General features: G+C 57.1%; 1 protein-coding gene across 15 annotated transcripts in view; it reads right to left on the bottom strand.

Moving 5' to 3' along the window:
* SHANK2 (SH3 and multiple ankyrin repeat domains 2) overlaps positions 1 to 23,807 on the bottom strand; it is a 457,209-nt gene that overhangs the window by 214,414 nt on the left and 218,988 nt on the right. The window lies entirely within an intron of this gene.

A 23,807-nucleotide genomic window follows, 5' to 3' on the forward strand; every position in this document is an offset into this window, starting at 1 on the left:
GACTCCCTGGAGAAAGTTCTCCCCCCAGGCTCCTGCTTGGAGCGGGATGCTGACCCGCCCAAGCGCCCCCTCTCTGGCTTCTGCGCCCAGCGGCTGCCATCTAGTGGCCGAGAAAGGGAGCACAGGGCTAGAACTGCTTCCTGAAAGGTCCTGCCAGTGACACTAAGTGAAGGCCAGGCCACTGTATTTGGAGGTTCCTCTAACGTGGCGGCTTCCGGTTGGGGCTGGGGGCACGCTGGAGGTGGAGTACCGTAGGACAACTTCTGCACTGCACTCCGATTCTTGGAAACTGGAAGTCATTTCCATGTTACCACAGGGCTTTCGGTACTCTGGGATCTGAATAACCAGACTGTGGGGGCAGAGCCCCAGAAAGTAGTTTCCAGGCTCTCGGCCTCACATAGACAGGTGCTGGCTCAGGTAGTAAATGGCCATCAACTGTGATTGCATGGCCATCAGCTGTGGCTAGTTGGCCGTCAGCTGTAACCAGTGAGCCATTGGCCACAATATAACTGCTGTGGCTACACTAGCAGAGAGAGAGAAGGGGGTGGCTAGCAAGGAGATGGCGGCTGGGCTGGCAAGCGTGGATGGCGGTTTGCGGACAGTGTGGATCCAGCCTCCAGTGAGAGTATAGTGGTATGACTCCCCTACCTGTGGCTCCGTGGGTGTTCCTTTTTGGCCTCACCATGTCCTGCGTTCTTGTATGGGGAGCGGGACCAGAGACCCTGCAGGCCTCCCCGCACGACAAATGGCGCAGCGAGCAGGGTCTCCCGCATGACACAGACCCCACCCTGCACTGGCACAGACCTCGCCCACCCGAGGGCCGGCCTTCCGCCCCCGGGGCACTTAGTGGACTGGAGAAAACACGGAGCTCCTGATTCTGGGGCGGAGCCCAAGCACCTGCACTTCTGACGAGACCCCAGGTGACGCTGCTGCCACCTTCGGGAACACATCTGGACAGCTGCTGGCCCCGCCCAGGCAACTCACACAGAACCCACCCTGGGTGCTTCAGGGCCCCCCGGGGAATTCCGACACCCCTGATTTCCTTCCCCTCAATCTGCCCACCCTGGCCTCATGACTTTTTCATCTTCGAAGCAGACAGAACAGAGCAAAACTCCAACAAAGTGAAACCCAAGCCACCACGGTAGTTATCAAAATGCTGCAGTTCTCCAAACACGACCTGAAACAGAGCTGTTTCTAAGCTGAGGGAGAAGCAGGCCCTTGTCAATGGCTGTCCTCTCGAGTGGCCGGGGCGAAGAGGGCCCATGAGGCTGACCCATGTCATATCGTTACTGTCAGGGCCCCCCGGGCGAGCCGGAAGTTAGAGAAGTAAGGCACTGAGGATCCTTTGCATCTGAAGGCTGCAGGTGTGGGCAGCTGTGCTGTGAGTGCCCGTGAGGGGTCTGTGCACGGCACAGGTGGCACAAACAAAGCTCTCAGGTGTGTGGGGGTGGAGGCACCCCAGAGTGGCCCTGCTTCCGTCCAGGCATGGTCACTCTATGACAAGGCTGGGGGCCCACCACGGAGGTGCACAGCCCCGGCCCTGGCCCTGGTCCACAGGCTCCATGGCTTCTCCGTGGCGCACGCCACTCTGGACGGCCTGGGATCTGTCTACATTGGGGGCAGGTGCCCTGGCTCCTCCAGGTAAACCACACTCACCTGAGGTGGTGGCAAGAGGTGAGGGCGATCGAGGCCACCTGTAACGTGCGCCCTCATTTTGCCCAGAAGGAGGAAGGAAGGACAGACAGACGGTGGCCTTGTTTGAGATGCTCAGAAGGAAAGAGGAGAAATGGAGGGTGTCTCCAAAGTCACGCCCCGTGGACAGGCCACGTGCCTGCCACGCATCCACCACGAGGCCCAGCCAGGCCGCACAGCCCCAGGTAAGGGGAGACCCCGCATGGGTCAGGCTCGAGGCCTGGGGCACATCCCATCCCAGCGACGACAAAGCTGTAAACACACCTCCCTCCCCACCTCTACTGTGCAGGGAGCACGGCCTGGAGCAACGGACGTGCTGAACTGGGAACTCTGAGGGCTCTGGACCAAGCCCCACCTCTGCCACTCACTGGCTGTGTGACCTGGAGCTGTCACTTCACCTGACCGAGTCTCCTTTCTTCATGGTGAACTGAGAGAATCAGCGACTATCGAGGGCGGGCCTACAACCGCGGACACCATTTACCAAGCACCTACTACGTGCAGGGCGGCAGGAGCTTTGTGATTGTTGGGTCATTTAATCATCCTCAAACAAGGTCGTGTGAGGGGACTATTGCTGCCCACATGGCCCAGAGGGGAAACTGAGGCACAGTTCAGGAGGGAAGGGTGGAGCTGGTACAGAGCCTAGTGGTTTGGATGGACTGCCCTGAGGACGGGGGAGCTCTGGCCCCGGTCCTGACACGGGCTGTACAAGTCGGACGCCCCTATGACTCCATGTACCGCTCAGTGCTGGGCGGCCACGCAGGGCTGCGCTCACAGTGGTCAGTGAAAGGGCACCTCCCTGCCCACGGCCACATGGGGAGTGGACGGCATATGTTTGCAGGTCAGCATGACCCACAGAGCGCGCCACAACCCAGAAAGGCCGGTCACACATATGCATCATGCATGATGCACGGGGGGCTGCATGCAGTAAAGACCCCAGGGACAGACTGCATTTCCCACCAGAATCACACTCTGGGAGTGGGGAGAGGCCTCAGCAAGGCCAGGGGACGCGAGTCCCGCCAAGGGACCAGAAGAAGCAGAGCCCCATTCACGTGGACCCAGGACGGATGCTCAGCTGGTTTGGGGCTCCTGTCATGCTCTGCAGAAGGGTGTGGCATGGCGTCACCCCACTCTTTAACCGCTTTTTCAAAGGGCTGGATGTACGCAAGTTAAATACTGGCATGAAATGACATCACATTAAACTGCGCGTCGTTAGTCAGGGCTGCGTGACCAACAAGCAGAGTTTCCATTCCTTCAGCTAGCCATCTGATTACTAAGTCATCCACAAATCCACCCATCCATCATCCACCCATCATCCACCCATCACCCATCATTCACACATCACCCATCCATCCTCCCTCCCTCCATCCATCATCCATCCATCCATCCGTCCATCCATCTGCCTGGCCTTCCTCCTTTCCATCCAGCTGGCACCCTACATTTACAAGCACCTGTTCTACACCCAACTTTGTGCAGGGCCAGCCCTGAGCATTCAGAGAGGGCATTACAGCCCTTCTCCTAATAAATTCTCAGGCACTGGGAGAAAGAGATGGATAAATGAAAAGACCAGCCAGTGAACAAGGTCCCGGGGAGGAGACCAGGATGGCCCCGCTTGGCTGGAATCACGGGGAGGAGGAGCAGGGCGGAGGGAAGGGCACACTCAGCCTGCCCGCGTCTGTGTCCCCCTTCCGGGGAGACACTCAGCCCAAGTTACTGATGTGCTGTGACCAGCCCCTCGGAGGAGGGGTGTGGGGTCCTGGTCTGCTCAGTGGCTCCATCCGAATCTCTTAGTCGCTATGATTGGGTCACGAATGTGCATACGCTTCAAGTCAGGAGCTGCGTCTCCACACAGCATGGGGAGAACCCACCTGAGAACAGAGTTCCTACAGAGGAAACCAGGGGAAAGGGATGGAAAGGCAGATTTCTCATGCTTGGAGCCCCTGGATCCAGCCATGCCTGAAGCCATACTTCCTGAACTTCAAAGCTATTCAAGCCCCTCTCTGACTGCAGCCAGGTTGAGGTTGATGTTTATCATTTGTAACCAAAAGGCCTGACAGACACACGAGATGACAGTCCTTGCTGGTGAGAGGTCCGGGAGCTCAGAAGAAGAAGAGGACTTGGGTGGGACTCTGGAAGCCCCAGCCAGGGACCCCAGGGCGGCTGGTGTGGCAGTGCGCAGTCACTCACCCGCCTTGGGTGAGTCCCTTCCCCCCTACAGGCTTCAGTTTCCCATAAATTTTGTTTTCTTGCTTAAAGCATCCCAAAGCTTGACTCCGATGACATTTTGCACCTTACATCTTGAGCAGCTCTGGGTGAGATGGGGCGGCAGGGGAAGGTTGTCTGGACGGGGTGGAAACAGGAAGAAGGCTGTGCCTTAGGGCATAGTGCGGACAAGTGGCCAGCTGCCTACCCAACAGCTTTCCTCCACTTTGAATAGCGGGTTTCCTGGAGTAAAGGCGACAGCTCTCAGCCTCCCTTGAGATGATGCTGGGACCAATAATCCACAGTGGCAATTGCAGTGGACACTTCGCGTGTCCTTAAAACGAGGAAGTGGGGTTTGTTTTTTTCATCTCTTCCTCACCTGGAACGTGGATATGAGGAGTGGAATCTAAGCAGCTGCCTTGAGCCATGAGGCAGCCTGTTAAGGATGGTGGGGCAGCAGGAAAAGAAGCACCTAGGTCCCCATGACCCAGGAGCCGTCATCCCAGCTCTGGACTGTCTTCCAGACCGCTGTAGAAACAAACCTCTATCTCGTGGTTCTTTTGTGTTTGTCCTGTCATGTGTGGCTGAACCAAATCTGAGCTGACGCAGGCACTGTGGAGAAACGAGCTGTGTGTCCAGAAGCCTGAACTGAGGGGAAAGGAGGTGGCAAAGGGGACGTGGGGTCTCTTTTTTCAACAGGGGAGTGTCCGGATTTTTATGCTAATTCGAAAGCATCTTATTTGTGAGGGTTTTTCAGCAAGGCTTCCCTCACACAGCTCCAGGCTCTGGTTAAGGCATGAAAATAGTTCCCGCTCCTAAGCAACCACTCTGTCTCTCAGAGGGGTTCACGTCAATGGTTTAATCAAACAAGCGACCCCACACGTGGAGATACCTCGCCCGGAACACTGGGCAGTGGTGCCAGGCTGCTCTCACAGGTGGGGGCTGCTCCACGCTTCACAGGTACCTGCCGATTTTCTTTTTGTTTCATAACAACTCCATTTTGTCACTCTAATTTTAGTGGCAATGTTTTTGTTCCAATCAGCAATCATTTTGGAAAAGCAGGCTGCTGAAAGAGTTCTTGGCACGCACAATGACAAGCAATTTTTAAATGGCATAAGACTGATGATTTTTAACCACAGTGAATTCTAAATCTGTGTCGGGTGGTTAGTGCTCCGTAGAGAGTAACGAGCTGCCTCAAAGTCGTGTCCATCCCACCAGCTCCACACGGCAGGCGTTTGCGGTGGGCCTACTGTGTGTCAGGCTGGGTCACAGGGAGGCAACAGGCAGGCAGGGTTCTTGCCCTGGGGAGCGCACAGTCAGGGGACGGAGACACGTCGCAGGGAAGGGCCACGGCAGGTGCCCACCGGGAGCTGAGAGACCACTGTTGCCACCTTCCAGCCCCCGCTCCTGCCCCTGGTCCAGGAGGCAAGAGGCTACACTGACCCCGTCAGGGCAAGATTCCAGGATGTAGTAAAGTCTGGCAGTTCCTCAAAACATGAAATGTGGAATGACCATATGACCCAGCAATTCCGCTCCCAGCTACATCTCCAAATGCACTGAAAACGGGGATGCAGACAGACACTGATACATGATGCCCACAGCAGCATTAATTCACAGCAGCCCAAAGAGTGGACATGACACAAGTGCCAACAAATAAAGAAAGTGTGGCACCGCGCGCGCACACACACACAAATGCAATATTGTTCAGCCCTAAAAAGGAATGTGTAGCTGACACATGCTGCAGCACGGATGAACCTGAAAAACATTACGCTCAGAGAAAGAAGCCAGATACCAAGGACCACAAAGTGTGTGACCCTGTTTATAGCTATAGGCAGGAAGTGATCAGAGGGCTGGTAAAAACGCTCTAAAATTAGACAGCCTGTTTTGACGGCTGCACGACTCGGTGAGCGTTCTGGATGCCACTGAACTGCTCACTTTAAAATGGTTACTTTTATGATGTGAATTTCACCTCTATTTTTAAAAATCTGAAAAGATGCTAGAACATTCTGCCTGGGGCTCTGATCGGCTCCACTGCCTTCCCCGGTGCCTCCACTCCTCGGGCTGCTGTCTGGGACCGTGTGGGTCTCTCCTGCCCAACTCTGCAGCCCCGTGGGGTGGGGTGGCGCACAGGCCTCGTTCAGACCCAGCGCTGGCCACTGGCTCGCTGGGGACCCACACTGCTTGGAGTCTGGGTTTCCTTCTTTGTGAAATGGAGACAGTCACACATCCACGGTCCTAGTGACACAGGAGTGTGGGGTGTGATGTGAGCCCCCTCCAGCCCACGCATAAGGACAGGCTCACGTGCATCACACAGAGCCACGCAGTGAGCTGACACTCCATGCCAGACCCCAACTGGTGACAAAAGAGTGAGCAGGGCAGATAAGTTCCCTGCTCTCACCTGCGGGACCGACGAGGAACAGAACAGACCTCAACAAGCAAGGCTTTCGTGCTATGAAGAGGAGGCCCTTGAGGTGACGTCTCAGTGGACAGCGGAGCCTGCGCAGGAGCAACCAGCGGGAAGGGCGCTGCAGTGGGAAGAGCACCGGTGGCAAAGCTTGGTGGCTGGGAGGCAGCTGCAAGAGGCAGTGGGTGTGGGGGGAGGGGAGCCCCGTGGGACTCATGGCAGGAAGCCTGGTCCAGAAGAGGGGCCGGGTAACGGCAGAAGCGAGGGCCCTGGTATGTCAGGAGTTGGCTGGCACCACGCTGCACTCCTGACTTACTCCACAAGCCTTGGACGGGGGCCAGGAGAAACAAGGCTGGAGGAAAAACCTCAGGCCTCCGGGAGCTCCAAGGAGGAGAGGAGAGGTGAGCAGTGCTGGTTGCAGGCAGGGGTGGGCCCCAGGGCGACTCAGTGGGTTGCACTGTAGAGACCTCAGCTCTGTTGCCCGATTTCTATGGGAAAGGGGGCCAACTACGTGGCTCTGGCACATCCCCGACTGCCCTGGGCATTTGCTCTGCCTGGGTGGGTCTTCCCTTCTGCCCGGTTAGTATGCTCTGACTTGTCTGGACCATAGAGTACCTGGGCCTGGCCCTGCACACAGAGCCGGCAGAGAGCAAAGAGCAAAGAGCAGGCTGCCAAACATACTGGGCTCATTGGCGCCTCTAGTGGGTGCCAGGGAAAAGCAGGGAGAGCTTCCAGGAGGAGGTGCCCCTGGGCCAAGGCTTGATGAAGGAGCCGTGTGCCATAGGATGAGCACAGCCCAGACAGTGGCCCGAGGTTGGCCCCAGAGGTCCTGGGGGAGCATTGGCACACTCCCTGCTACACTGTGCAGTGTGCAAAACCCACTCAGGGCCACTGCCAGGCCAGGTCTGAACGGGGCCCTGAGTTTCCCCAGCCTGTGGCCCCAGGGGCCTTTCCCTGTGTGTGCAACGCATGTCCTGGCCACACTGTGGGAGCCGCAGCGGGTGCCCCTCTCTTAGCGGGTCACTGTGGACCTAGGGCCGTGCTGTGCGGCTGGACTCTTAACTGTCTGGGGTCAACGGCTCCATGAGGAGATGTCAGGTGCCTTTACAGGTATTATGTGAGTTCTCGCCAAAGCCCAGTGCCGTCGACACAATGCCCGTCGGCCGGTGAGAGGACCGAGCAGAGATGGCAAGTGACTTCCTCCAGGTACTCAGCCAAGCCAGGACCCCCAGCAGTCCCGAGCCATGAACACCTAAGCAGCTCCGTCCCTACAAAGAGGTCCCTGCAGGTGACATCGGGGTTGGGGTGTCTCAGGCACAAAGGTTGGTCACGAGTCTAAGCCACAGCCCTGGTCCCATTCAGCCGAGCCCGGCCCCCGACTCTCGGACTTGTCAGGCCAGCACAGGCCGGGAGCCTGCTGGGCTCTGGCACCACCAGCCCCGCCTGAGTCTGCAGGTGAGTCTCCCAGGGGCTCGCCTTCCTCTGCCAATGTTGGAGCCGAGGGCACTGTGCTGAGTGCCCGGCGTGTCAAGGTGCTGCCGGGAGATCTGCTCTGTCCACCTCTGCTCTCGAAGTGTCCCCATTTGGATGATAAACCATATGGTCAGCCTGGCAATGAGAGTCCTTCTAGGACCATTCACAGTCCTCAAGGCGTGCACGCTGATGTGTCATTTCTCTTTCCCCACCTGTGAGTCCATGACGGGCTCCCCTCCATGCAAGCCAGGGCCCAGCACCCTACGGGCTTGCCAGTAAAAGGGAGGCGTGGTGAATGAGTGAGTGTGTGAGAGGGTGAAGGAATGAGTGAGTGAATGAATCAGTGAGTGGGTGAACGTCAGCCATGGTGCCTGGCTCCTTTAATAGAGAGGGCACATTCTAACTCCAGGCAGCGGGACCCCCAGGCCCCAGCTCCTGGCAGCTCCTGGCGGCTCCTGGTGGTAAGTAGGGCAGCCCCGATACACTCGGCAGCCCCGCCCGCCTTTACTCTCAGAAGTGTCCCCATTTGGATGATAAATGATACAGTCACCTTGGCAATGAGACTCCTTCTAGGACCATCCACGAGAAAAGCCGGGAGCTTCAGGAATGAGAACTAGGTCAGTTCATCACCGGGGTTTCGTATCTGTGCCAGGCTCAAGGACAGCACGGCCCTGAAGCAGCGCTGGAACCGCACGTGTACCTGAGCCAGGGCTCAGTGGGCACCGCTGCAAGCCTGGGGCTCGCGGAGGGGGCTCCTTGAGCCTCTGAAAGGGCACAAAAAGCTGAGTGTACACACGCGTGTGTGTGACTAAGTGCCTGTGTGTCTCTGTGAAAGGGTCTGTGTGTGCATGCGAGTGTATGAACGTGCGTGCACGGGCACATGTACATGTGTGCATGTGTGTATATGTGCGTGTGAACATGAGTGCACACACACGTGTGCATATGTGCGTGTATATGTGTGCGAGTGTGTGAACATGTGAGTGCACGGGCACCTGTGTGTGCAGTTTTCATTCCCTCCTCAGCGAGGTCTGTCATGCCCACATGCTCCGTGTGCCCGCGGGAGAGGCACCAGCACCCTGGGGCCCGGCAGACGCAGGAGGCTGGAGGCTTAAAGCCAGAGTGGTGGTCTTCCCTCATTGCCCACCCTGATTCGGGCCACACAGGGGGACCAGCTGGGAGAGGGTGGCCTCTGTATGACACATGGCAGCGTGGTGGCAGCTGGACAGCTTGGCCCGGGCACTCCCTGATGGGCCAGCACACCGAGGGGGCGGATGACCCTCCTCCACCAGGCGTCTGTGTCCGATAAAGCTCCCACCTAGGGGACAAAGGTCCTAGTCCCCAGTCCATACGCGGACGAGGGACTCTGAGCCGGGCCACCCCTCCTCTCCTCGGGTCTCCTTCCAGGAGACGGAGCCACCAGCCCAGCCCTGTGAGACGGGATGCTGGCCCGATTCATCCCGCAGAAAACAGGGCACTTTGAGAAGCTGGACCCATTCGCACACGAGCAGTAGCGCCGAGCTGACGGGAGTGACCCAGTGTCAGGTCGTCAGAACCACCCGGGACGTGGGCCTCCATCTCCTCGGGAAGACGTCCGCAGCCTTCGCCCCGCTCTGAGCTCAGTGCCTTCTCACACCCAACCCATCGCAGGGCCCTCCACGGGTCCCCGAAGGGAAAGTGGGGAGGGAGGGGCCAGCCCCCAGGCACCGCTCAGAGACAGGGAGGGCCAGAGCACTGTGGCCACATCCCGAGTGGCCAGCGCTAAGGAGGCGAGGGCAGGTGGCTCCCTGGGCACCGGTGAGGGAGGGTGCCCAGCCTGGGAAACGCAGGCCACAGAGGGGCCCGGCAGCCGCTTGTCTATACACATGTGCTCTACAGTATTAGAACTTCCTGGATTCAGGCGAAGGGCACATTTGCATCCTGGCTAAATACGCAGGGGTGGCTAGGAGCACGTTTGTGGTGGGGACAGCTGCGCCGAGGTGGACCACAAACTATTTGGCTGAATTTGGCAATTATTTCTCAAAACAAGCCTTTAAACAACCTGGAGGAAGGAGCTCCCACCACGGGGGCACCAGAGGTGTTTCTGCAACCTCCACCAGGAGGGGGCGCCACCTCTGTGCCAGTCCCAGCAGGTGGCCTGCGATGCTGGTTAGCCTGGCCCACTGCGGCCAGCGTGGCCACCGACAGCTTAGAGCCTTGTCCTGGGGTATGGACGGTGCGTGAATGCTGACTTCCTGGAGCAAGTCCCAGCTCCCAGCCGAGCTGCAGGAAGGACTCCCGCGTCCACCCCATCTGTGCCATCAGGAGCGGGAAGCCCTGGGGTTTCCTAAACAGCCTGCTTTTGTTTAAAGCTGGCAGCGCTCCGGGTGGGGTGAGGTCTCCGAATGTGAGCCCCAGCACACTGGCAGAACCCACCGTGGATGTTGCGGGGACCCCTGGGGCCCCTTGTTCAAAAATGATGAGGAGTCTTGGGGCCGTGAGTGCAGAGCAGGGCAGACGCTCAGGGCCCTTGCAGCTGTGCATGTCACAGGCTCGCAAAGCCAGCCCGTTAATGTGACACAAGTTTATTCCATGTCCCCAAGTCCCCTGCCCCAAGGGCTGTGGGCAGGTCCTATCTTTAGGGAGGACAGAGAGCTGGACCCTGAGAGGGACCCTCTAGAACCCCTAAGAGACAGGAAGAGGCAGCCAGACTCCCACCAGGACGTCAGTGCATTTCTAGGGCTGAGGACAGAAACGGGGTGGCCTCATGCTATGCCAAGGCCAGCAGATGGAAGGACAGTGTCCCAAGGAGGCCAACATGGAGGTTTTATCGTAAGGCTGTCCACTGTCGTGCCACCTGCAATAGCAAAACACGGGGACTATTGCGCTGGCTACAAGCAGAAGAGGGAAAACAGCCTACTAATGTCATGTCAATGTCACATCACCGTCATGCGGCTGACATCTTGCAGAGCCATTGGAAACAGTGTTCAGGAACACTATCTTCAATCCACAACATGACGTCCTTTGTCACTTGGGGGGGGAAGGAGATCTACAATTTAAAAGGATGCATTCAATTTTGTTAATAGACATTTATGCTCAAAGAAGGACCCACATTTTGGTGGAGGTTATCAGAGCGGGTTAGGATGAGGGGTGATTTTTATTTTCTCCTGTCTGCATTTGCCAAATTCACTACAGGACCAGACACCACATGTATAATAACATTCATTTAAAAAGCGCGTGCCTCTCCAAAGATACACAAGTGGCCAGTATGCACATGAAAAGGCGCTCAACACCGTTAGTCACTAGGGAAATGCAAATCGAAACCACAGTGAGACACCACCTCACACCAGCAGGGTGGCAATAACCAAAAACCAGAAAGGCAGTGTCGGCGAGGGTGTGGAGCCATGGGGACCCTCGGCACTGCCCGTGGGAGCGCCAGCCGGTGCGGCTGCGTGGGAATCAGTCTGGTTCCTCGGGAAGTTAAACAGAGTTACCCTATGACCCAGCAATTCCCCTCCTAGGTATACACCCCCCTCCCCCCACACAGGAAGCAAGTGTTGGAACAAACACTTTGACACAAATGTTCATAGCACTATTATTCACAGAAGCCACAGCGTGCAAAAATCCAAATGTCCGTCAGCTGATGAAAGGATACAGAAAATGAGGTCCATCCACACAAATGGGACATTGTTCCGCCTTAAAAAGAAACGAAATTCTGATACAGGCTACACCATGGATGGAGCTTGAGGACACTGTGCTAACATAAGCAAAGAAGACCACACAGTGTAGAGTCCATTTATATGGAGGGTCCAGCACAGGAAAATCCACAGGGACAGAAGGTGGAGTAGTATTTTCCTGGGGCTGGAGGAATGGGCCTGACTGCTAATGGGCACAGGGTTTCTTTTTGGGTTGACGGGAATGTTCTGGAATTAGATAGTGGTGATGTTCGCACAGCCTTGTGAATGCAGTAAAAACCACTGAATCATACACTTTAAAAAGGTCAACCGTAGGGTACGGGAAGTCTACCTCAATTTAAGATGATAGAAAGGTGGGTGCCTGTCTGAGGTCCCTCAGATGGCAGAGAAGTGAAATGGGACAGGAGAGGGTTCGCACCAACACCTGACCTTGCCGCTGACCTAACTTGATTAACCATTGTCAGGCTTCTGGGTCTGCATTCGCGGAACGTGAGTGCTGACTCTCGATCTGAATCTGTGGGCGGTGCCCACGCCCCCACTTGCAGCCCTGCCTCCTTGGCTGCCTGTGCCAGACCCCTCACCCCAGTGCCCCCAGGCCCACCTCCCTGACTGGCTGTCCAGGGGACACACAGGGTGCCCTCCCCGAGGCTGTCCTTGGCTACACGGCTACTGGAGCAGGAGCCTGGCCGTACACACCTCCTCACACAGGCCTTGGTTTAACCTGCCATGTGCAACTGCATCCTTTCCAGCACAGGGCCCATAAGCCAATGTTTATTCATTATCCCCGGATCTGTTTCCTATCGTCTATTTCAGAGAAGCCAAAAACAACATCCTCACTCAGTAGCAGAGCACCATATGACGGCTTTCATTTTCCAAAATGAGCCACGGCGCGCTCGGGGGGGGGTGGGGGGGGCGGAGCAGCCCTTGGCTCCTGTCTAGGCCGCAGCTAGAGTGGGGCTCCTGGCCCTGGCTAACTGTCCCCAAACTGGGGACTCAGGTGCCAAGAAAGAGGCCACAGGTCTGTCCTCACCAGTGTCACAGATGGGAGGTCAGTGGCCACCTGCATGTACTGGGCACAGCTCCTGTGTCCCACCTCTTACAGGACAGAACCACATCTGTCGTCTGGGCCCCCGTGAGCCCAGGTCCCTCATGGGCAAGGAGGGCGGGTGAGCCGACTTCCCAGGTAGGAAGCCCCAGCCCCGGCCGCTGTTCCTCTAGCTGCGCAGAGGCAGGGGTGAGGTCTGCTCCCTGGATAAGGAGGGCAGGCAAGCGGCCACTGAGAACCCTGTGCAGCGGGTGGGCTGAAAGGAACTGCTCCCTGCACAACCTCCAGTGGCTGAAGCCCCAAAGACACCCTGTCCTGGGATGCCAACGATGGCGGACTTTTCACAGGTCTCATAATAGCCCACCGCCATCCCTGCTGTTCACAAACTCTACAGATTTCAAGAAATGTCATCAAGGAGTGTTGGAGAGGCTTAAAGTGGGAGGGGGCTATACAACTGCAGCTGGGATGAGCTGTACGTGACAGGTAGACTGGATGTCTGCAACCACCAGCACGTAAGGCCCTCTGTCGTCCACCTGTCCATCCGTCCATCCACCCACCCACCCACTCATCTACTCACCCACCCACTCATACCTTCATCCACACATCCATTTACCCATCCACTCATCCCCCAATCCACCTGTGCATTCATCTATCCATCACCCATCCATCCATGCACCTGTACATCCAGGAAGCAACTTCTTGGCACCTGCTCCAGTCCAGGCACCAAGCTAGGTGTGGGGAACACCGATGTGAGCCAGTTGTATCTTCCTGGTTCTTTGGCTTCATGGAGGGTGACACATGTTAATCAATTCACCTCACAAACACGTATTTACAAACTAACATACATGTCCTTGCCTTCAATCCCCTTGGCTCATACCATTTGCACAATTATATCTTCTCCACCTCAGTTTTCCAGATCCTAGCTCATCAAACACACCACCCAGGGTCGCTTAAACATACAGATTCCCAGTTCTCACCCAGACTTTCTGGTTTTGTCAGGTGGAGGGAGAGCCCTGTCGCTTTCAATGGGCTGGCCTTACTTAGGTCCCCACGTGTCCTGTGGGCACCTGCAGATGTGGCACATAGGAGAACCATCTGACAGCCAATGTCCAGTGAGCACATCCAAGACCCAGCCTGCTCCAGTATTCCATGATGCATTCACCCCACCCTCACAGCAAGGCTGCAGTAAACACTGCCACCATTGCCATTCCACAGACGACAGGGCAGCTGGCTCAGAGAAGCTGAGAAACTTGCCCGAGGTCACACAGCAAGGAATCGGTGAAGCTCTGGCTCCAGGCCCACGGCTTTAAATCAGAGTTATGGACTTTGATGTTTGTCTGCTCTGTGGACTTGAGCTCCAAGCCTCATCTCCGGGACAGAAGATGGGCCCCAAAGCTGACCCAGAGGGTCCCGAATGCTGATGGGTCAGCATGCAGCCCGGTCAGGTAACAGTCACAGGTCAGAGAGGGCAGTCACAGCCCTCGACTCGGACAACAAAATGGCCCCACTGGGGATGGGACTGTGTAGGGGATGAAGGGACCGTGTCTACAGAAAGTGCCACGTGGAACAGGCCTCAGTTCACGGCCATCCCTTTTCACCACGGTTACGTGTCTCCCCAGATTAATCTATTGAAGCCCTACCCCCCAATATGGCTGTATTTGGAGATGGGGCCTGTAGGGAGGTAGTTAGGGTTAAGTGAGGTCATAAGGGTGGGGCATCCTTATAAGAAGAGACGGGATACCAGAGACGTGCACAGCGGAAGACGTGTGAGGTCTCAGGGAGAAGGTGGCCGCCCGCACGCCAGGGAGCGAGGCCACGGGGAGAAGGTGGCCGCCCGCACGCCAGGGAGCGAGGCCACGGGGAGAAGGTGGCCGCCCGCACGCCAGGGAGCGAGGCCTGCGAGGACCTACCCCTGCTGACACCTTGATCGGAACCTCCGACCTCCACAACTGTGAGAAATCAATGTCTGTTGTTTAAGCCCCCCAGGCTGTCATGTTTCATTATCGCAGCCCTGGCAGACTAACATAACACACTCTCCTGCCCACTGCCATCCACCCAATGTAGGAGGAAGAATGTCCCCACCCGCTGGGACAGTCGGGGCCACACCCACTCCCCTCCCTGCAGGACCCGCAGCCCACAGTGACCGCTGTGCAAGGTGACTTTCCGGGGCGGAGCTGCCAGCACCACGTCCTTTATTGGCAGGAGGGGCGGTGGGGAAGGAGGGCAGGGTTGGTACCAGCGTCACCAGGTTGCCATGGTAACCTGTGGTGGCCGTCACCGCTGCTGGGAGGGAAGGGGCAGGGAAGACACTCACAGCCATCCAAGAACCGAACCCTCCCGAGTTACCAGACCCGGCAGAACTCTATTCTGGGGGCGAGCCCGAGCGTGGAGACTGGTATTTAAACCGGGGAGCAGCTGCTCGGGGAGCACACACACCCAGGCAGTAAGGCTCCGAGTGTATTTTAATAAAATGGCGTAAAGGAAGGGGGAGGGCAGCGGCTGTATGATTCTGCCACGGTTGTTTAACAAAAACATAATCATTAGCGGCCAGGACAATGCGTCCTCGCGCTGATTTTATGTTCCGTTGGGGAGCAGACAGGAACTCCTCTGGAGGCTGGCTCTTTTGTTGCTTACTCACATTTCAGATTGCAACTGTGCTAAGAGTCATTGGCCGGTATTCTTCAGTGTTCTAAAGATAACAAACCATGCTATTTTGGGACCGACCATGCCCATCGTGATGTCTCGCAGAGGGTTCGCGGAGGGTTTGTCCCCACTGCGACTAACGGACTTCTGTTTAACAGCAGGACTCCGCGAACTGCTGCCCTGATGGCACCAAGCAGAGCCGCCCAGGGATGTGGGTGACAGCTCACACCCCTTCTTTGCCTCCCAGGGGAGTGCTCCGAGCTGGGTGAAAGCAGGTCACAGCAGTGACTTCTCTTCTGTGCAAAGAGCCCGGACACTCAGGCCTCCCTGCTGAAAGGACGTCCACCGCTGCAGCTCACAGAGGCCCTGCTGCCCCTCCCTCTGCTGGCTGTGGCATCCCGACTGTCCTTGGCAGACCCCTCCCCACCCCTCAGCCCCCGCACCCAGGGGACACACAGGGTGCCCTCCCAGAGGCTGTCTGGCCAGTGACACTTCTTAAGCACACCCATTCTGAGCCACAGCAGCTGGAACATGACTCAAGTCCACACAGACAGGTCCAATCCTGGGTGTCTGCTGAGCAGGCGGGAGAGAACCTGTCTGTGCTGGTCCTGGAGGACACAAGCCTGGGCTGTCAGGACAACCTGAGGGGTGAGCTGGCCAGAGAACAAAGCCAGCACAGAGGAGTCGGTGCCCAGAGGTGGACAGAAAGCTCCCTGGGGACACCGTGTGAGCACCTGGATCCAGCTATGCCTGAAGCCAGAAGTCCAGGCTTTTCAATGATATAAGCTAATAAATTCACTTTTGGGGGAGGGGAGTGCTATCAGGAGCCCTGGGGCTTTGTCACCTCCAATTAAAAGAGAGACAATGAGCAGAGCAGCCCCTGAGCTGGGATGGGGCAGGGAGAAGTCCTGGGTCAGGGGTCTAGGTCACGTTTCCACCCCAGCTCTGCCACCAGCGGACTGTTTGGTCCTCACCGACCATGAGCCAGACTTCCTCCTCCAAAAAACAGAGGCCTGAACCCTAAATCAGCATTTCTCAAACGGGGTCTTAGAAACCCCACTTTTCTCAGGGACATCTTACAGGGACCCTTTCATGCTATGCTTTCCTTTAGGTGACACCCTAAGTAAATGACCCCACGCTTATTGTGCAAGAAAAGGTGTTTTGTCCCCATGGTGGACATTTTCACAGACGGAACTTCAGTTTTCACAACCAAGTTTTCTTTTTATAAACGTGGGAGTTGTCTCTCTTTAGCGTAATCCACAGGTTACTAAAGTGGGTGAGAGTCTGAACTAAGGTAACCGTCAGCCCCGGTTCTCACCTCTCTGGGTGGCGTCTACGCTGGTGACGCATGCGTGGGTTCTAGAACCCAGTGGGTCCCTGGGTCAGGTGACCCAGACGCACTCCCTGTGCCTACAGCTCACAGGTTGTGAGGCCTGGAACGCGTTGCTTCATTTCTCTGGGCCTCTGCTTCCTTATGTGCAAACCAGGAACCATGACACCTATAGCTTGTGGTGTTGGTTTGGCAATTAGAGGAAACCAATGGGATGCATCCATCTCAGGGCCTGGCCTGGAATTAGGGTCACATTCCAGGATGGGCCCCGCGCATGGAAGGAGCACGCAGAGCCCCACGGCACCCACAGCCCCCGCACGCGGGTCTGAAATTCCCCCACCCAGTCCTCCTGAGAGCCTTCGAATGACCTGGCCTGTGAAACTGGGTTCACCTAGGGTAATGGGGGAAGGGACTGTCTGGAAAAGCGGCCAGCCCCCCAAAGCAGAGGGGCAGGGTTTTCAATGCCACTGTTCATTTATTTCCATAAGCAGCTCATTCATTCATCACGCTGAACGGGAAGCCAACGTCCCGGCCTTAGACACAAGCAGTTACATGAAAAAAGTGGGAGACAACGAACGAGAGTCAAACTGGCACTGGGGTCTGCAGAGGCCCGCGCCCACACCTGCCTTTTCCACGTGAAGAAGAGGATTGGCAGCCACGAGCGCTGTGTGGAAGGGTCCCCAGCCTCCCAGGGGAAAGACCAGCCATGGTCTGGGAACAGACGTTTGTAAATGTTTATCCCTGACAAATGGCTTGCTTGTAGAATGTATAATGAGTGACCACAAATCAATAAGAAACAAACAGCCCTAAAGCCAAACAGGCCAAAGACCTGAACTGGCACTTGACAGAAAAATAAATGGCCAATAAACATGCAGTAAATATTTCCAGACTCAGAAGTCCCAAGGGACACGCAAATTGAAATCCAGCAACATTGTCACAGCACGCACACAAGGCCAACAGCGGGAAGAGTCTGCCTGCAGCGAGTGATGGTTGGTACGTGTGGAGACCATGGTTAGGGACTGAATGTCTGTCCCCAAAATGCATATGGTGAAGCCCTACCCCCCAACGGGAAGGTCTCTGGAGGTGGGGCCTTTGGGAGGTATTAGGCTGAGATGAGGTCTTGCGGGGGCGGGGGGCTTGTAATGGGATTAGTGCTTATAAGAAAGAAGTGGAGGTGACAACAGAATTGTCTCTCCAGCACGTGAGGACACAGGAAGAAAGTGCCATCTGCAGCCAGGAAGAGTCCTCACCAAGAACCTGACCCCGACGTGGACTGACAGCCTCCAGAACTGGGAGAACTACTGTTTAAGCTGCCCAGTCTGTGGGACTGGTCACAGCAGCTCGGGCAAACTAAGACATTCACTTAGGACGAGACTGAAGTATCTAGAAGAACAGAGGGCAGGCCTGGCCCTGACAACGAGTCACTCCTGGGCTGCGTACACAGCACTGCACACATGTCTGCTCCAGGAGACGCACATGGACGCAGAACGCTGCCCGCCAGCCCCAGGCTGGAGACGACCTAAGGGACAGTCCACGGCAGGACAGGTGAACAAAACCACCGTGACGGACCTAACAGTGAAACAGGTGACCCAGAGCCCCTCACACAGCCAGACAGCAGGGTCAGCTGTCAGGAGAGAACTGGACACGGCCTGACACACACACAACTTGATTCCACGTACATACGGCTAGAAACGGGCAAAATCAGACTGCACTGTTTGGGGACGCAGAACAAGGAAGCAGACGTACAAAACATACGCGTGAATGGCACACAAGAAGGGTGGGGGCAGCAATGGGGAGACAGGGCACGTGGGCACCTCCGGGTGCTGGTGACACGGAGTGGGGGTTGTTTTACAACCCTTCACGAAGTGACAAGTTTACAGTTTGCGAGCTTTTCTGTTATATTTCACTTTTTCAATAAATTAAAAATACAAAAATCATACAAGCACCAAACTGAGTCGCCCTGTCCACTCTGAAGGCTCAGCAGAGGACGCAGTAAAAGAGGAGGGACGTTCACGGGTCACTGAAGGCTGAGCCTGGCCACGTGAAGTCCCTCCCGGATGCCCCCCCTCAGGCCCTGTGTATGCCTGAGATTAGTTTAACCCACGTGCAGTGGGGCTCAGGTCTGGGAGGGCCGCAGGGCGGGGATGTTGGGGGGACAGGCTGGGTGCGGTGGGGGCTTCGTGTGAATCTTGGCCCCCATCCCCCAGGGCCCACTTGGCACAGAGGGTGGGGGCCTGGAAGAAGCTGCAGGAGCCCCCACTTCTGTTCTGCCTTTGCTGACCAGCTACGAGGTCAGTCTCCTGTGTGAAGTGGGCTGCACAGCACTGCCTGCCCTGGACACGCTGTGTCTCCTGCGTGGGAAAATAAGGATGCTTTGCCCTCTACCTTTCGGTGACACCTGGTGTGTGTCTGGTGACAAAAGGTGTGGAGGTGACAGCAAAGCCCTTCCTGAGGCATCCTTCAGCCCCAGGGTGCGGGCCCACGGGCCTCTCCTCTGAGGGCTGTTGTCCAATCGGGGGCCACTGTCCTGCCCGCCCTCAGTGGCTGGAGGAAGCCACAGGTGGTCCTCCACTGGCAGCGCCCGAGACAAAGCTCGGAAGACAGGAGGGCAAGGAGACGTGCCAGGGGCCTGTCGAGAGCGGCAACGGCCAGTCCACAGGTGTCCCCGGAACCCTGCCTCCGGCCTGCAGCTCACCTCTGCCCAGCCCCAACGCTCTCTGGGGGCACCTGAGCTTCCAGGGAGGACACAGGCTGCGGGTGCGAGGGAGCGGCGGGGAGGGCACGAGAGACCTGTGTGCCCGGCCTGGCTGGCTGCTACCACAGGAGGCGGCTTCAGTGCCAGGTCAGCCCCTGGGAGGGCTGGGGTGTGGGCTGCTCCTGCCTGCGTCCACACCCACCCGACCTCCAAACCCGAGGAGGCATGAAGGTGGCTGCTAATAGTTTAGGGGTGAACCTGGGGGTGGGCCTGTGGCCTGCTGGTGGGGAAAAGGGGATCTCTGGAGGGCGTTCGGGGGCCCAGGTGGGTGGCTCGGGTCCTGGTCACATGAGCATGAAAGTACGAGGCCTGGGCACTGCTCCACCTGGGGCGCAGGTGGGGGGAGGGGCAAGCAGGTACAAGGAAGATTTGTCACATTGTCCACGGTCCACATGCACCTACGAGTGCCCCTGGCACCACTGTCAGGGCACAGGCCCCGCTGGTGCCGATGACAAGAAACGCCCGACATGTACGGAGCTTTGTGCCTCTGCGTTCCTCCCAAGGAACGCCTGTAACTCAGGAGCTGCTATAAACCCAGTTTACAGATGAGAAAACTGAGACACACATGGTAAAATGATTTTTCTCAAGGGCACCTAGTATCGATGCCTCTACACCGAGAGGAAGATGCGAAGAAGGAAGGGAAATTTCAGGAACTGGAAGGGGCAGCAGGAGTTTTCCAGAACGGAGCAGGAGGCTGCTGGGCTGGGATGAGTGAGGGCATCCTGCCCGCCCGTGGGCCGAGCCGCAGAGCTCATCAGGCTAGAGGGGCAGATCTGAGGATCGTCATTCCTTTGCCACCTCCTTAAAACCTCTGCTGCCACCACCACCAACTGTGTCGCCACCGCCATCACCACCACCATCACCACCGCCATCACCACCGCCATCACCACTGCCGCCATCACCATCACCTTCACCTTCACTGCCATCAGCTACATCACCATTATCGTCACCACCATGACTACCGCCATACGACCACCACGACCACCAGCCTCATTCCCCGACAACACAGCCACCAAATCAACATCTTAGAGGGTGGCTGGTCCCTGGAGACTCTCCAGGCTGGTAGGTGAAGGGAACAGACTTCAGCTCACTGTGTCTATGTCCAGCCACCTGTCCAATGTGCTTGTCTGAGCAAGTCCCTTAGCTCCTCTGAACCCCCATCTGTAAAACAGGGAGCATTACCACGCTCCCACCTCCCACGTCCACCGTGAGGTCACGTGTCTTATCTGTAGAAACCAAACCAGTTTAGAGGTGAAGGGATGTGACTACAAGGTCAGGGTACCGACTGCGAGCTCTGGAAAGGCCAGAAAAACGTCACATGGCCTGGTGGCAGGTGTGGCTGGCAGCAGCAGGTGCTCACCGATACCTGTGGCCGGTCCAGCGAGCAAGACGGGTCCATCCTGGAAATGGACGAGTGCTGGACGAGGTGGTCCCCAGCCAGGGCCACTGTGGGTGAGGCGCTCCCAGCTCTGTTTTCCCTTCTTATCAGTGGGCACAGACCTGAAGTGTCCAAGGAGGGCAACCAGTAGGCACTTGTCAATTGTCACAAACACCCAGCACAGCCTCGAGTCGGGCAAGGCTCGCACACCCAATTCCTGGGAGCAGCCAGCCACTCCCCGCTGGCACTGCCCTCGCGGGCTTTGAGCAGACACGAGGAACCCAGCACTTGCCGGCCCTCGGCGTACGGGGCCCAGGTCCTGGGGGACGTCTCCCAAGGGAAGTGGAAACGCTGAGCTGGCAGAGGGGGTTCTGGCCAGGCGTCACCACTCCAGTACACTGGAGAGCCGCTAGCATCCAGAGTCCCAGCAGGGGTTGGGACTGGAACAGTCCCTGTGAAGAGACAGCTGGGAAATCCAGGGTCAAGGCCCAGTGTGGACATGTACAGAGCACGCCGTATTTCCTTATTGATCAAGGGGGTCCTGACAGCACCCCCACAAAGGAGGGCTACAAGCCTTGGGTGAGAGTCTGTTCTCTCTGTGCTTGGGGCTCCATGGGAAGCAGAGAGCACGTGTTACACACCACATCTGTTTCCCCATCAATGCTCTGATTTCCTGATCTAGACTTGTTCTGAAGGACAGCTTCTAGAAGCTTCTAGAGAGCCGCAGGGACCAATTCCTAAATCTAGATGTATCCCAGTCCCTAGGAGAACAGTCAACCAAGGGAGGGCACAGCCTGCATGTGTGGCCTTTACAGGGTCACAGACGTGCCCCAGAATCCTAGAAGCCCATTCTGCTGAGAGCCCCACAAAGACACTCCCCTGGGGGTCACGGTGGCTGCTTGAGCATCCTGACCACTGACAGGCTGGGCGTGCACATGACACAGCACCCCAAAATCACACTGGGCAGCTCTTTGGGTCCCCTCCTAGGGGAGAGGGGGGACGCAAGAACGCGGCGTCTGCACCTGAGGCCTGAACTGCCCCGTCACTAGGCCACCAAGCACACGTCAGCAGCCTCCAGGTGACCAGAGTCTGGCCAGGTGACCAGTCCCTGGAGGCTGGCACAGGGTGGGCGGTGCTTGTCTGTCACAGACTCTCCCCCCTCGTCCGAAGTTCACCCATCAGCGCCTCGGCTTCAGAACTAGGATCTGGTGAGTCTGGGAGCGACCTGGCCTTGTCATTTCCTTAGGAATGGACAGGGAGCTCTGGTGTCACCATTTCTGTTTCCACATCAGCTGTGTCACTCACGGATAACTGCACCCATATGCTTGTTTTTCATACTGACTCAGCAGCAGGGTCCCAGTAATGATTTTAGAACCATTTAACTTAGTTTCTCGTTTGAGATCCGTCACTGGGGGCGTCCCTTATTTCAGTTCATGTGTAGAATTCGAAGGATGAAGGGCTAAACCATTGTCTAATCCGGCAGCCGGGACTTACAGACGAGAAACCAAGGCCTTGGATGATGGTGGAGGTCGCCCAAGGTCACCACAGGGCACAGGCTGCAGCTGTCTCTCCTCCACCCACAGTGTGGGCCTGTCACGGTGATGGTCAGTTTTGTGTGTCAACCTGACCAGGCCGTGGCAGCCAGTTACGGAGTCAACCACAAGTCTGGGTGCTGCCATGGACGTACTCTGTCAACACGGCTAACACCTGCAGTCGGCTGACTTTAGGAACAGGCCAGTCTCCCCCAGAAAGTGGATGGGCCTCCTCCAATCAGCTGAAAGGCTTATGAGCAAACCTGAGGGAGAAATTCTGCCTCAAGACTCAGCCCCCACCCGGGTTCCCAGCCTGCCCTGCGGGTGTTAGGCGAGTGAGCCAATTCCTTAAAAAGAAACTGTTCACGTACACATACATCTGTATCTATGTCCATATCTACGTCCTTCTGGTCTGTTTCTCTGGAGAACCCTGGTTGGTCAGTCACTGAGGGATGGCTCCTGGCTGGGGACCACTTGCCCTGGAACCAATGGCATCCCGGTCACATGACTGGCCCTGGACAAGGGGACTGAGGGGCGTGGTGTGTCCCTCCTGGGCCAGAGCCTCTCACTTGCTCATCACGTGTCTGCCGGCTGGAGGCAGCGGCTGCCACGGCCCTTGAACATGGCGCAGCCCGGCCCCTCAGTCACACTGGAGCACACGTGACCTGCAGTAACCATCCTGCAGTTAGCGGGCGGGAAGGAAAAGGGCTGCACGGAGCCTCTTTGTTACAGCAGCCCACGTCGCCCCAGCAAACACACACAGTGGGCATGTTTTGCAGTCAGACCGAAGCCGGCCCTCCGGGGCAACCGCACGGCCCTCTGCACACAAACAGGGACCCACGGGCACGCTCTCTCCTGCATCAGGAGCCGTGCAGCACACAGGAAGGTGAGACGCTGTCCCTGGCTCGGGAGCCTGGGGGCTAGGACCAGGGGGAGGGGCACGCACACAACTGACTGGCACCTTCCGGCAGGATGCCATCCTCTGCACATAGTGACACTGTCACACACAGCACCTAGCGGCCCCTTCTCTGGGCCGAGGCCTGCAAAGCGGTGAGTCACTGTACCCCGGGGTACACCTCTGTGTCTTGTGCACGGAAACAACAAACCTACAGCTACACTCCTCCCTGGCCCTGCACCTGCGTCACCTCCGGGCTTCACGTTACACCACGGCACTTCCGGGTGAAGAAAGCTACTCAGAGCCGTTCTGTACCGTGTGCGGGGAGCCAGCCAGGTGGCCTCTGGCCTGCACAAGGAAACGCAGCAAAGCCATCGGCCCCAAAGCAAACACGGCCACTCGCGCTGCGTCCCACATACGTGGACCAGGCCCTTCTCCTGAGACGCTTGGTGCTTCTCCCCATCTCATCCCTTTCTCTCACTTCATTTTAGATAAGTGGTCGCCTCGTAACATATTAGTCAACCCAATCTTCTGGCAATGAACTTGAAAGCAGCTGTCAGCAAGAGCTCTGCTGGGGACGTCTGAGAGCCACAGGGTGGTTTTCCCTCACGAACCCTGACCTTTTGGGAGCAGCTTCATCGGCACATGGAACTGCACAGTTGTCACAGAGGGCCTGGGAGGGACCTTCTGTGAAGGCAAAGCCGCCTGCTATGACACAGTACAGGAGAGACGTACGGGAGCTTCCGCACTTAACCAAAGAACCTTTTATCTCCCCATGGATTGACCGTAC

Source organism: Rhinolophus sinicus, linkage group LG06 (genome assembly GCF_036562045.2).
Source record: "Rhinolophus sinicus isolate RSC01 linkage group LG06, ASM3656204v1, whole genome shotgun sequence".
Lineage (NCBI taxonomy): Eukaryota > Metazoa > Chordata > Mammalia > Chiroptera > Rhinolophidae > Rhinolophus > Rhinolophus sinicus.